At 47.7% G+C, this 12,729-nt stretch overlaps 2 non-coding genes across 2 annotated transcripts; both read right to left on the bottom strand.

The window, feature by feature from the left end:
• Positions 1-2,925: 2,925 nt before the first annotated feature.
• TRNAL-AAG (transfer RNA leucine (anticodon AAG)) lies at positions 2,926-2,998 on the bottom strand. The gene has a single exon. It is a non-coding gene; the product is annotated as a tRNA-Leu (tRNA).
• Positions 2,999-8,695: 5,697 nt separating this feature from the next.
• On the bottom strand, positions 8,696-8,768 carry TRNAR-ACG (transfer RNA arginine (anticodon ACG)). Its single transcript has one exon. It is a non-coding gene; the product is annotated as a tRNA-Arg (tRNA).
• Between the last annotated feature and the right edge of the window lie 3,961 nt (positions 8,769-12,729).

Raw genomic sequence — 12,729 nt, 5'->3', positions numbered from 1 at the left:
CGGTAAGAGGGAACTGAGGAGGGATAGCCTATCCCTCGCATCAACCATTAGTACCACCATCGGAACAACTGCCCTTGCCGGGAAGGAGAGAACCAGACTCTCTCCTGAACGCTATATGCCAGGAACTGCGGAAACACTATGGAAAAGAAATAAAGACAATAACTAACAACGTAAAAATAATAAGTAAATAGACAAAAACGAACGCATGCTGAAGGTATTGTGGTAGCAGAACAAAATGGGCGTCAATCAAGCCCTGTCACCCCGAGGTAGGTAACGTCATACATGAGGCCCTGTTGACCACACAAGAACGGGAAGAACCTGGGTGTCAACATAATCAGTTCAGGAGGCTCTCGCGCTCCTATCAGTAGTTGTCATCCTCCAATATAGAAATATATATACATACATACATATATTCCAACATCATCCTCAAGGGACATCTGTGTTCTATATATATGAAGTGCAAGGCACAGTGCAATGGAGGAGTCGAGGGGGAGCCAACCCTGTGCACACTAAAACAGAGAAATGAATAATGCATCGGCTCCTCAGCAAAGCTGTAGTCATTATACCAGCCCAGAGGGCGTCGGGAGTCTTCGGAAAATACAAGGAGCGTGTGCGCACTCCGAGGGCCAGCCAATTGTTAAAGCCTGGCGGCTACCAGGAATCTGCCCAGGTAAGCAGGAGGCACTGAGACCTCAAACAAACAAACAAGGGACGCCTGCGACGTGCGTAGGCCAAAGTGCCCAAAGTAAGCCCAAAATTGTGCCCAAATGGGTTACGCACACCGGAGCGTTATGACTCCATAACCGCACTCGGCTACTAGGGAAAGCCTTTGGCGGAGAAAGCGCGTGACCGCGCAATAATTCAAACAACCCCATGGAAGTGACCGGAAACTTACGCAACGTGTAAAAGAGCACCGTTGGAATGTAATCCATGAGCAACAAATCAAGACACAAACACATTCACCCACTACATCATGGCGCACTCTAGCGCCGAATTCCAGCTCCAGGAGGAGTGTCTGATTCAGTTTGCGGCAGTCTAGGCCCCTCATGAGGATTAATCTCGCCGGCATAAGCAGAGCGACCTCACCACTCCCGCAGGAGCCATTGAAAGTTGCATCAGCGCTACCAAAAAACTGCCAAGCGCATACTGCCGTCCAGTATAAACAGTGAAACATATCCCAGAAGAATAGTAAACTGGAATCGTGAGAAAACACAAATTATAACATTATAGAAAAAACGGACATGACTCGGGGCACCCGGGATCGAACTCTGCACCATGGAAATCAAAGGCAGCAGCCTTGCCCCGAGGCCACGTGTAGACCGATCCACACGAAGCTGATCAAACCTGAAGACCCCGGCAGGGAAGCGCGGCATGTGCTGATCAGCGGGAGCACAGAGCGCCTTTCAAAAAGGGGCCCCCCCGCGTAGAGGAAACATCACCGTACCCACAGTCCCAGGACGTGGCAAGGAGGCGACGCGCGCCTGCCTTTATCGAGGCGAGCCCTGAAGCTCAGCGGAGATGCAGCGGTAAAGTGACAGACTCCGCTGCAGGAGGAGGCGCCACATCCGGGCGCCGCACACAGCCCCTGCAAGAACGCGGTAATGCCCGCAGGCCATTTAACAAATAAAAGCATCCAGGAGTACGCTGCTCCCAGCGGGAGCCGCTCCGCCCTCCAAGGCGGTAAAAACAACCCATAGCGCCCGCCAGCGCTAACGCAAGAAAAGCATGGAAATGCAGCGTAAATCACCAACACATACCCCTAGGACCCTTTGCAATTTGAGGACAACATCGATACTGTGGTATATCCAGAGCGCTGCCAGCAGTCTTGAACTTAGGGAGTGCCGTTCGTTAAGCACCATGGCTGCACGTAACACGTGCGCTTCCAACTCCCACAAACCACAATCACGCCACAAGCATGAAACATAGCGCGATATAAGCGCAAAGCATTGCAACATCAAGCGAACTAAACGCAAGGCATGTAATACAGTGCGCAATGAGCGCAAAACTACTGGCAGTAACCTCAAAGAAATCCGTCAGTCAACCAAGACATTAATCATATCATAAAGTAGAGAGCACTTAACTGGCTGCGTGAGCAGCAAAGAAAGAGGAGGAGACACAGGATGCAGCAGCTCTTATGGGGCTATACAGGATGTGATGTATGTACAAGCATCATGGGAAATGTAGTTTTTATTGCATACAAAACGTTTTTCATTGGCTGCTGTGAGTGGCAAATATAAGAAAGAGAAGCATAATCCGAAGCCTCCGGTCCTGTAATAGAATCAGCGGGGAGACTGGGAGCATTGGGACAGAGAGAACTGGCGACGTGACTAGTTCTTTTCCGCTTCAGTGCAAGTGCACAGGGCGGTGTGGCGGGAAATACAAGTGTTTGCGCACAACATTATTCATCGCAACTGGAAAGAACGACTGTTCCGTAGACACAATACATGTGTTATTTCTTTTTCTAGAATCGTTGCCATGCACCAGTATCTCAGATGCTCCGTTATTTTGCCCAGTTTCAATGGAATAAGTCACTAGCAGCTGCATCCGTGACAGCCATTATGAAGGCCCGTGCCTTCGAGACCACGCTGGTAAAGGTGCTTTTTCAAAAATTCACTAGCTTTTGTTGTTCCATGAAAATATTGGTCCCTTTGGCAAATCGACAGATATCTGTTTTACAGTTAAAAACAGACCTCTCGAAAACTCTGAATGGCCCACTTTTAAATAAAAAAAATATTGGCGTTAAATTCCTATTATGTAATTTAATTCAAATGCCTAGCTGTTTGTGTACCGAAGTTTACAGATCCGTTTATTATAATATCACCCAGGACGGAACTTCATGGTCTAAGAGGAGTGATGTGGTTTCTCTCACGTTTATAGATCATTGCAATGTTTATATTATTGTTTGAAAAAAGTGATATCCACTATCGAGCCAGCCAGGAGTCGAACCTGGAATCTTCTGCTCCTTAGGCAGACGCGTTATCCATTGCGCCACTGGCCCGTCGTGGCTCTATTGATCAGAGAAAATATGATAACCACGTCACAAGAAAGGTGATACAAGCTCGTGTGACACGGCTGTAGCGATGCACTCTGGAGCCAGCCTATAGGTCTGAGGAGCTTCAGAGCCTGCCTGCTCTCTCTGCTGCTTGCAGAGATGAATGCTGCCTTCGAGGGGGAAGGGCTTCTTGGCTTTGCCTCCTCTAACTGCAAAAATGCGGCTGGAGCCTGACATCTTACAATTCCTTCTGTTATATATAACAATATATAACATTTTGCAGTACTACATTACAACTACAAACAAACTACTATACACCAACCCATGGCTCTGTGCTTAGCATAGTTTGCCGCCTGACTGGTATTTTGCTGCTTCTGTCATTGCATTTAGATATACAACAACTGACATTACACCTACAACAAGCAAGGATTATTGGCTTTGTCATTGGTTGTTAGCTGCATAAGATGAATAAGCCCCACTGGCTCGACCTCAGTTCTACAGTCTTTCAGATACAGTGGCCTGCCAGGAAGCATCCTGGTGGCCATGCGCCTGTGGTCACACAATGAAGGGAGCAGGCGCTGTAAGTATTGGTTGGGCACTTCCTTTGGTAATGACTAGGCCACTGACGCCAGAAGCGCCAGCACACATCCCACTGATATGTAAGCACGTGGGCTACTTTTCTATAGTGCAACTCTAGCTACAAAGCAATGTAGTGCTGCACAGGAGCAGAGGTTAATTTGTATTAAAAAAATGCAAATGCCAGTGGCCAACATTTTTCTTAGGAAGCACTCCACCCAGTTCCACCACCGGCATGGGATGTTAATTAATAAGCGCTTCCATATAGTCTGACTAAAGCTGTACTTTGATTATGGTTGACAACAGGGCACTTAATATATTCAACCACTTAAAACAATCTGCCCCTGTTCGAAATGCGTGCCTCGAGGGGGCAATGGTTTCCACCTTTGTCCAAGTAGTGACCCTTCCTTCTAGTCAGGATAAGGGAGTTACACTCTTAAAATAACCCCTGCTCACCCCCTTAGTAGCTTGGCACCAGCAGTCAGGCTTATCTTAGAGGCATTGTTTAAAGCATTTGCACATAACCAACAGTAACACAGTGAAAGCACTACAAAAGGACATCACACCAGTTTATAAAAATATCCAATATTTTTATATACTTAAGACAAGACCAAAAATGATAAAAATCGACAATAGAGTACTTAGAAATCTTCAATCATCAAAATAGAGTTGAAATACGGTTCCTAGAAGTCGATAGCTCGTGTCTGGGGTTATCACTGCGTTTTAGCATGCTAATGACCTGGCAGAAGTGTGAGGCCAGCCCTGGAGGGCTTATTCAAATTGCTAGGTCTTAATTTTCTTACCGGACAAAAGAAGAAAGGAGGAGTCTATGATGTGTCGAGGGATGTCATTCCAGGCTTTAGGAGCTAAGTTTGAGAAGGCCTGACCCTACCATGATTTGCTTTTGTGCATGCCTGGGACGTGTGCTAGTGAGAGTTTGGTAGAGCAGAGGTGTCTATAAGATTTTTGGAAATGAATGTGGGTGTGCTGGTAGGCAGGGCGTATGTTGTGGAGTGCTTTGTGTTTGTGAGTGAGGAGTAGTTTGAAGTCTACACACTTGTGTATTGGGAGCCACTAGAGCTCCCTAAGGCGAAATGTGATATGGGCTCAGCATGGGAGTTTGGGGAGAACACTTGCTGCTGCGTTGTGGATGGTCGGAATTCTCCTTGTGAGCTGGTTGGTTATTCCTGCGGATAGGATATTTACATAGTACAGCCTGCTGCTGAGGGCTTTGGTGATCGGTTTATTGGTGCTAACCAGTTGCCACTTGAAAATCTTCTACAGCATCCTCAGGGTGGGTGTTGAAGCAGGATGAGTCAACTGTGTCGTAGCCATGTCCAGTTTATTTACAATGATTCTGAGATTTCTTGCTTGTGAGCTGGGTCAGCGATCCATAGGCCACCAGGTGTAGTTCTATCAGGGCTTGAAACATCCACTTGCATTGTCAAGCAAGATTTATTCAGGACAGGCCTTTTTTTAGGGACTACTCGCCCTTTCTGGCCAGTCGAAAATCCTCTAATTTCAGAGAAGACAAACTGACTTGTGACCTCTGTCTCTGAAAGCAGAAAAAATGTGACAAGATAACAATATTTAAAGGCATCTTTATTGCTCACAAAGTGAACGAGAAATAAAAATGGCATTAAATCACATTATCTTATCACATTTGTTGGCTTTCAGAGAAACAGAGGTCAAAAGTCAGCTTATCTTATTACATTTATTTTTCTTTCTGTGACTTTAGTTAGAGGATTTTGTAAAGTGAACTGCATGACAATTGAACGTGCAAAGCATGTTAAATGAAAGGCTGTAAGATGTCAGGCTTTTTCTAACAACATTGATTCCTTGACCTCTGGTCAAAGGTAGCACTCCTCCCAGCAGCGCCGCTTGTCAGCTGGTTCACCCGAGCCTTGTGCCTCTCTCCCCTGGGTTCGAGGCTGCTCTGCTCCTTCCTGGTATTTGCCGCCTCTCCCCCCTATTGCTGCGTGACTGCTACCTGCATTGGTCTGTATTGTGCTTCATTCACTGTCCCTGTACTTTGCCTCTGTCCCTGTAATCACTTCCACTCCCCGCCGCTACGACCCCACCCCCCTACTGCCTCTTGCCTGCTCCCTGCCGCCCGCCTGTTTTGCTGCCGTTCCCCGCCACCTCCCGCCGCTGCGTCCCTGAGCCCCCCCCCGCACCCCATCGGACACCATGCTCCTGCCTCCCAGCTGCTCCTCCCTCCTTATCCCCCTCTTATGGAGGATGCTAAGGCAAGCCCGTCTGCGCCCATCCACGTCTGGACCTCGACCAGCGCCAGAACCTTTGGACCCGCGAACGCCACAACACCAGACTCCGCTACGACGCCAGCACCCTGTACGCACTCAACGCCGGCTGAAAACACACGCGCTTCCAAGCCACCCCGAAACAGACTCAGGGACCTTTCTCCTGACACACCTGCAGCTTCACCTTCGACAGAACCACCAAACCACCAAGGACTGGACCCAACCACCTCCGCTGCATACTCCTCCACACCCGCTCCGCACGCAAACACGCCATCGAGCTCTGGGATGTGCTCGACTCCTCCGCCCCAGACGTGGCCTTCCTGACCGAGACCTGCTGGAATGACTCCTCGGCGCCCGACATCGCTATTGGCATCCCGGACGGCTACAAAATCACACGCAGAGATCGCGCCAACTGTATCCGAGGAGGAATAGCCATCGTCCACAAGTCCACCCTCAAGGTCGCCACCCACACAGACGACACCCTCAACACCACCGAACACCTGCACTTCCGCATCCACACCGACCCCAACACCACCCTCAGAGGAACACTCATCTACAGACCCCCCGGACCCCTAGCTCAATTCAGCGACTCCATCGCTGACCTCACCAGCACCCATGCACTCGCCTCCACCGACTACATCCTCCTCGGGGACCTGAATTTCCACCTCGAGAACAACAGTGATGCCAACTCCACCACCCTGATCACCAACCTCGCCAACCTTGGCCTCAGACAATTCGTCACGGCACCCACCCACGCCGCTGGCCACGCACTGGACCCCGCATAATGTTGAGAATGAACCAAGAGTTTCATGTGATACTGTGTGCACATTTTTGTGGATAGATCCTTTCCACATCACGATTAGATCCTTTTCAAACAGTGCCTTTATGGTAAAACCTAAGTCTGCTAACTCTGCCCATTCATTAAAAGAGGTCCTACTTTCAGCTTTGTTTTGCTATAGAACTTTATTTTGCTTTAGTAGTTTCTTTTAAGAACACAGTCGCTAAACTATTAACCATACTCTTCTAACAAAAAGCCTGCTTGTTAAACGTTAACTGAGTTTTCATTTTAACACAGGCCCTCAGTTTCACATCCATTTTCATAGCCCCATAAAATCTACCTGTTGACTGATTGCTTTACCATTTCAAGTAACATAAACTTTAGAGGGGTTTTCACCACCAGCCGTCAGTGCACTCTTTCACCAGGCACAAACACCACCAGCCGTCAGGGCACGCTTCCACCAAACACTCACAACCACACTCACAACCACACTCATACACACAAACACACACTCATAACCACACATTCATAACCACACACACACACTCACAACCACACTCACAACCACACACACAACCACGCACACAACCACACCGTCAGTACACACTTTCACAAGACACAGACACCATAAGTCGTCAGTGCATGCTTTCACCGGGCACAAACACCACCGGCCGTCAGGGCACGCTTTCACCGGGCACAAACACCACCAGCCGTCAGTGCACGCTTTCACCAGGCACACAACCACTACCAGCCATCAGTGCACGCTTTCACCAGGCACACACACACACCACCAGCCGCCAATGCACGCTCTTACCAGGCACACACACACACCACCAGCCGTCAGTGCACGCTTTCACCAAGAACACATACACACCAACAGCCGTCAGTGCACGCTTTCACCAGGCACACACACCACCAGCCGTCAGTGCACACTTCCACCAGGCACACACACCACCAGTTGTCAGTGCATGCTTTCACCAGGCACACGCACCACCAGCCGTCAGTGCACGCTTTCACCAGGCACACGCACCACCAGCCGTCAGTGCACACTTCCACCAGGCACACAAACCACCAGCCGGCAGTACACACTTCCACCAAGCACACACACCACCAGCCATCAGTGCACACATCAATTGTTAACGCATCCACAGTTAACTATTGTAGCAATCACAGTATGGCGCACTTTACTTTTAAACATATTCATCTAAAGCGCAGCATGCCACCATTCCTACAAAAATAAATACACTTTTTTTGGCCTACAATTTATAGATTAAATTGCAATTGGTGTTGCAATATTTAGCAATGCCAATAGCTCAAACTTAATTAATGCGAGACCTATCGCATTGCAAATGCTTGTTATGATTTTTTGAGCCCTGGCCTACGTTGAAACATCTTTAAAGAATACCAGCACTTTAGTTTTGTCCATGTTCAGCTTGAGACAGTTGGACTTCATCTAGGTGGCCACTACCGTCATGCATGTGGTGAACTTGTTCCTAGTGTTTGATGCTTGTCCAAGAGGGACAGTATCAGTTACGAGTGTGAGGATATTTTGTTGCAAGTCTGGACGATGTGGTCCACTGAACTCATGAATATTTTGATAAGTGTTGGGCTGGGCAAGGAGCCCTGTGGTACTGCAAATGAGTTTCTCTGCTTCAAAGCCCACAGCTCAATTGTCACCTATGCCAACTGCAATTCTATGCAAAGGGTGGCCTTCTAAAGGAATTTCTGTTTACATGTTTAAGCCACGCCCTAATTGTATTGGCCGCGCCCCTTTCAGGGACCCCACATTTTTTTCATCCCACTTTAAACTCTGCCTCGCTGTAACTAGGTAGCCCGATCGCAGGCAACTATTTCTGTATTGTGGTATCGATTTCTTTTAAAAGTAATGAGAGCCTGGGCACATTGGATTCTTTCCCGATTAAAACGCTGTTCTTTCTGTGGAAGCAAATTATGGTACCTCATGATTAATGATATATTTACAGGAAAACGTGTCATTAGTTTAATCTTCCATAAACGCCCAGTAGGTATATGGCTATATTTTACTATTAACTGTGACTTCTTTTAAAGATGTGAAAAGGAGCCTTGAATCGAGCCAGCCAGGAGTCGAACCTGGAATCTTCTGCTCCGTAGGCAGACGCGTTATCCATTGCGCCACTGGCCCGCCGATGACCTTCTCAGAGAGGGGTGAGAATATGGAGCTGCTTATCCCAGGGTATCGGTAGAGAGTGATACTGAAAGCTTTGGAGTGTTAGCATGAGCATGTCATTCAAAGTCAAACGGGGAACTCTGCAGTAGCACAGGGTGAACTCCCAGAATGTAGGCGTCATGGGGAGAGTGAAGAGCTTTAACAACCTTCTGCCTGGAAGAGCAATCAAAAATTAGCTAGCATTCGCGCCAAGAATTTTCAATTCTATTAAGGACACGGAGGCGAGGATTATGCTTCTCTTTCTTATATTTGCCACTCACAGCAGCCAATGAAAAACGTTTTGTATGCAATAAAAACTACATTTCCCATGATGCTTGTACATACATCACATCCTGTATAGCCCCATAAGAGCTGCTGCATCCTGTGTCTCCTCCTCTTTCTTTGCTCGAACATATACAGTCCACACATTAATAAATCCAGTCCATTTTACGGAATATGAGTCACAATAAACATCCTTCAACATGGAGAACAAACATTAATAAATCCAGTCCTTTTCACGGATATGAATCTCAAGAAACATCCTTCAACATGGCGAACCATCGTCAACTGGACGAATCACGTCTTTTAAGCCAGAAGAACACCTGCTCCTTCTTCTTTACTCGAAGCTGAAAGGAATGAGACAGGAAAAACCCGTAACTTCTGCTGATACAGAATATCAAGTACATTCGGGTGGGTAATTATTACCAATACTGTAATAAACCGGGTGGGATAATCCTCGCCTCCGTGTCCTTAATAGAATTGAAAATTCTTGGCGCGAATGCTAGCTAATTTTTGATTCTATTACAGGACGGGAGGCTTCGGATTATGCTAGTTTAACGCTTAGTAACACAACTACAGTCTTAAATCTCCCACCGGTACATAATACTGTTTAAATAGAGTCTGGGAAACTCCATCAGAAAAGTTAAAACTTGCACAACAATGAGAATTATCCAAACAAGAATGATAAGTATTGTACTTGAGCAAACTGCGTATCACCATTGGTCTAACACCCATTCCGGCCAAAGGCCCTCAACCATCGGCTGTAATAGCCTCGTACTCACATAGAAAATGATAACAATCATCAACAATCATATGAACATATAGTCGAAAAATCATATCAGATGGTAATTCCGAGAACCATCGTTGTAAGCCATGAGGCATCGGAAGAAACACCCATAAAGTGCAAAGTCGTGTGACAAGGCCCTGACCACATGCATGTCAGACCTCGCCGACAGGGCAATTAATAGTACATACTATACCTGTAAAACGCAGGCTTGCCTCGCCATAGGAACCCCCGAAGGTGGAATACTTCGTAACACAGCCTGACAATAGTAAACGTCCCGTTTGTAAACGCAGGCCACCAAAAGAATTGGAAAGAAACCCGACGCAAGGTCAGCAACCTGCCCTGAACCGAGAAGAGCCGCTGAAAAACGGCCAAATGGACGTTATAAGGAGAACGTTACTGAAGTCCCCGTACATATTTGGAAACTAATCCACCAGAAGAAATCAGTCCTCACAAAGCCGCCAATGGCGGACATATCCACAAGCGACCCTCTATCGCCGAAACGTCTGCAGGGAATGAAAGGTCCCAGAAATACGAAAAGAACGCGTTCGAGAACCAAGAAAGTAATGTAGATACCGGAAACTTGATCGCAATAAAGCAAAGTCGGAATACATACACCTAGGGAAAACTGTTCGTACCACATTGCCATGTGTCAACCAGGACCCGCCTACTAAATGGCAACGATGAATCTGCGGGCCGTAGCTCTCTGGTGAACCATAAGGCATCTGCCTTGATTTACGTGAGTGTCACTACATTAGAAAAAGGAGAAAAATTGCAAGAAAAAGGCGGGAGAACGAGCCGTCCTCCGCCGACCCAGGGGCATTGGGATTCCAAAATGGAGTCCGCCTTGCACGAAAGATGCGACCAGTCGTCAGAAATACCAGGAAACCAGATGGAACCAACCTTTACTGCTATGTAGGCTAAGGAGTTATACCACAACAATCTGAATATGAAAATCGTCGGCAAGACGACCTGAGTCCTGGAATTAGTCCACTATGAAGACGACCTATATGCCCATATCCGCTGATCGTACTCGCAGTCGAGACATTGTGCATGCTGAACAGTAAGCCACCAGAGGCGTGCACGACAAAGAGCCCGAATAACTGGAGGGGTTGGAAAACTGACTGCATGACGGTGCCCAACACACCACTACCGAGGCATCCACCCAAAGGGAAACTCTCGTACTAATACCATCGGAAATTCATCCTCGCATTGTAAAGTGGGGATAAAGCCACTGAGTCGCATAGGAGTGAGATAAACTCGGAACCTAAATTAAAGGCCCAAATGCATTAAGGTTATAACCGAGCAATCCCAACACATCAATCCGCCGATGTCTGGAACTGTGAGGCCAAGGCCTGCCACGATAGATCAACCATACCTCTAAGTAACCAATGAACCTGAGAGAGCACAACACGGCACTCGGACGGTAAGAGGGAACTGAGGAGGGATAGCCTATCCCTCGCATCAACCATTAGTACCACCATCGGAACAACTGCCCTTGCCGGGAAGGAGAGAACCAGACTCTCTCCTGAACGCTATATGCCAGGAACTGCGGAAACACTATGGAAAAGAAATAAAGACAATAACTAACAACGTAAAAATAATAAGTAAATAGACAAAAACGAACGCATGCTGAAGGTATTGTGGTAGCAGAACAAAATGGGCGTCAATCAAGCCCTGTCACCCCGAGGTAGGTAACGTCATACATGAGGCCCTGTTGACCACACAAGAACGGGAAGAACCTGGGTGTCAACATAATCAGTTCAGGAGGCTCTCGCGCTCCTATCAGTAGTTGTCATCCTCCAATATAGAAATATATATACATACATACATATATTCCAACATCATCCTCAAGGGACATCTGTGTTCTATATATATGAAGTGCAAGGGACAGTGCAATGGAGGAGTCGAGGGGGAGCCAACCCTGTGCACACTAAAACAGTGAAATGAATAATGCATCGGCTCCTCAGCAAAGCTGTAGTCATTATACCAGCCCAGAGGGCGTCGGGAGTCTTCGGAAAATACAAGGAGCGTGTGCGCACTCCGAGGGCCAGCCAATTGTTAAAGCCTGGCGGCTACCAGGAATCTGCCCAGGTAAGCAGGAGGCACTGAGACCTCAAACAAACAAACAAGGGACGCCTGCGACGTGCGTAGGCCAAAGTGCCCAAAGTAAGCCCAAAATTGTGCCCAAATGGGTTACGCACACCGGAGCGTTATGACTCCATAACCGCACTCGGCTACTAGGGAAAGCCTTTGGCGGAGAAAGCGCGTGACCGCGCAATAATTCAAACAACCCCATGGAAGTGACCGGAAACTTACGCAACGTGTAAAAGAGCACCGTTGGAATGTAATCCATGAGCAACAAATCAAGACACAAACACATTCACCCACTACATCATGGCGCACTCTAGCGCCGAATTCCAGCTCCAGGAGGAGTGTCTGATTCAGTTTGCGGCAGTCTAGGCCCCTCATGAGGATTAATCTCGCCGGCATAAGCAGAGCTACCTCACCACTCCCGCAGGAGCCATTGAAAGTTGCATCAGCGCTACCAAAAAACTGCCAAGCGCATACTGCCGTCCAGTATAAACAGTGAAACATATCCCAGGAGAATAGTAAACTGGAATCGTGAGAAAACACAAATTATAACATTATAGAAAAAACGGACATGACTCGGGGCACCCGGGATCGAACCCTGCACCATGGAAATCAAAGGCAGCAGCCTTGCCCCGGGACACGTGTAGACCGATCCACACGAAGCTGATCAAACCTGAAGACCCCGGCAGGGAAGCGCGGCATGTGCTGATCAGCGGGAGCACAGAGCGCCTTTCAAAAAGGGGGCCCCCCGCGTAGAGGAAACATCACCGTACCCACAGT

Source organism: Lissotriton helveticus, chromosome 5_1 (genome assembly GCF_964261635.1).
Source record: "Lissotriton helveticus chromosome 5_1, aLisHel1.1, whole genome shotgun sequence".
NCBI lineage: Eukaryota > Metazoa > Chordata > Amphibia > Caudata > Salamandridae > Lissotriton > Lissotriton helveticus.
This window is presented reverse-complemented; position numbering and strand designations above follow the sequence as displayed.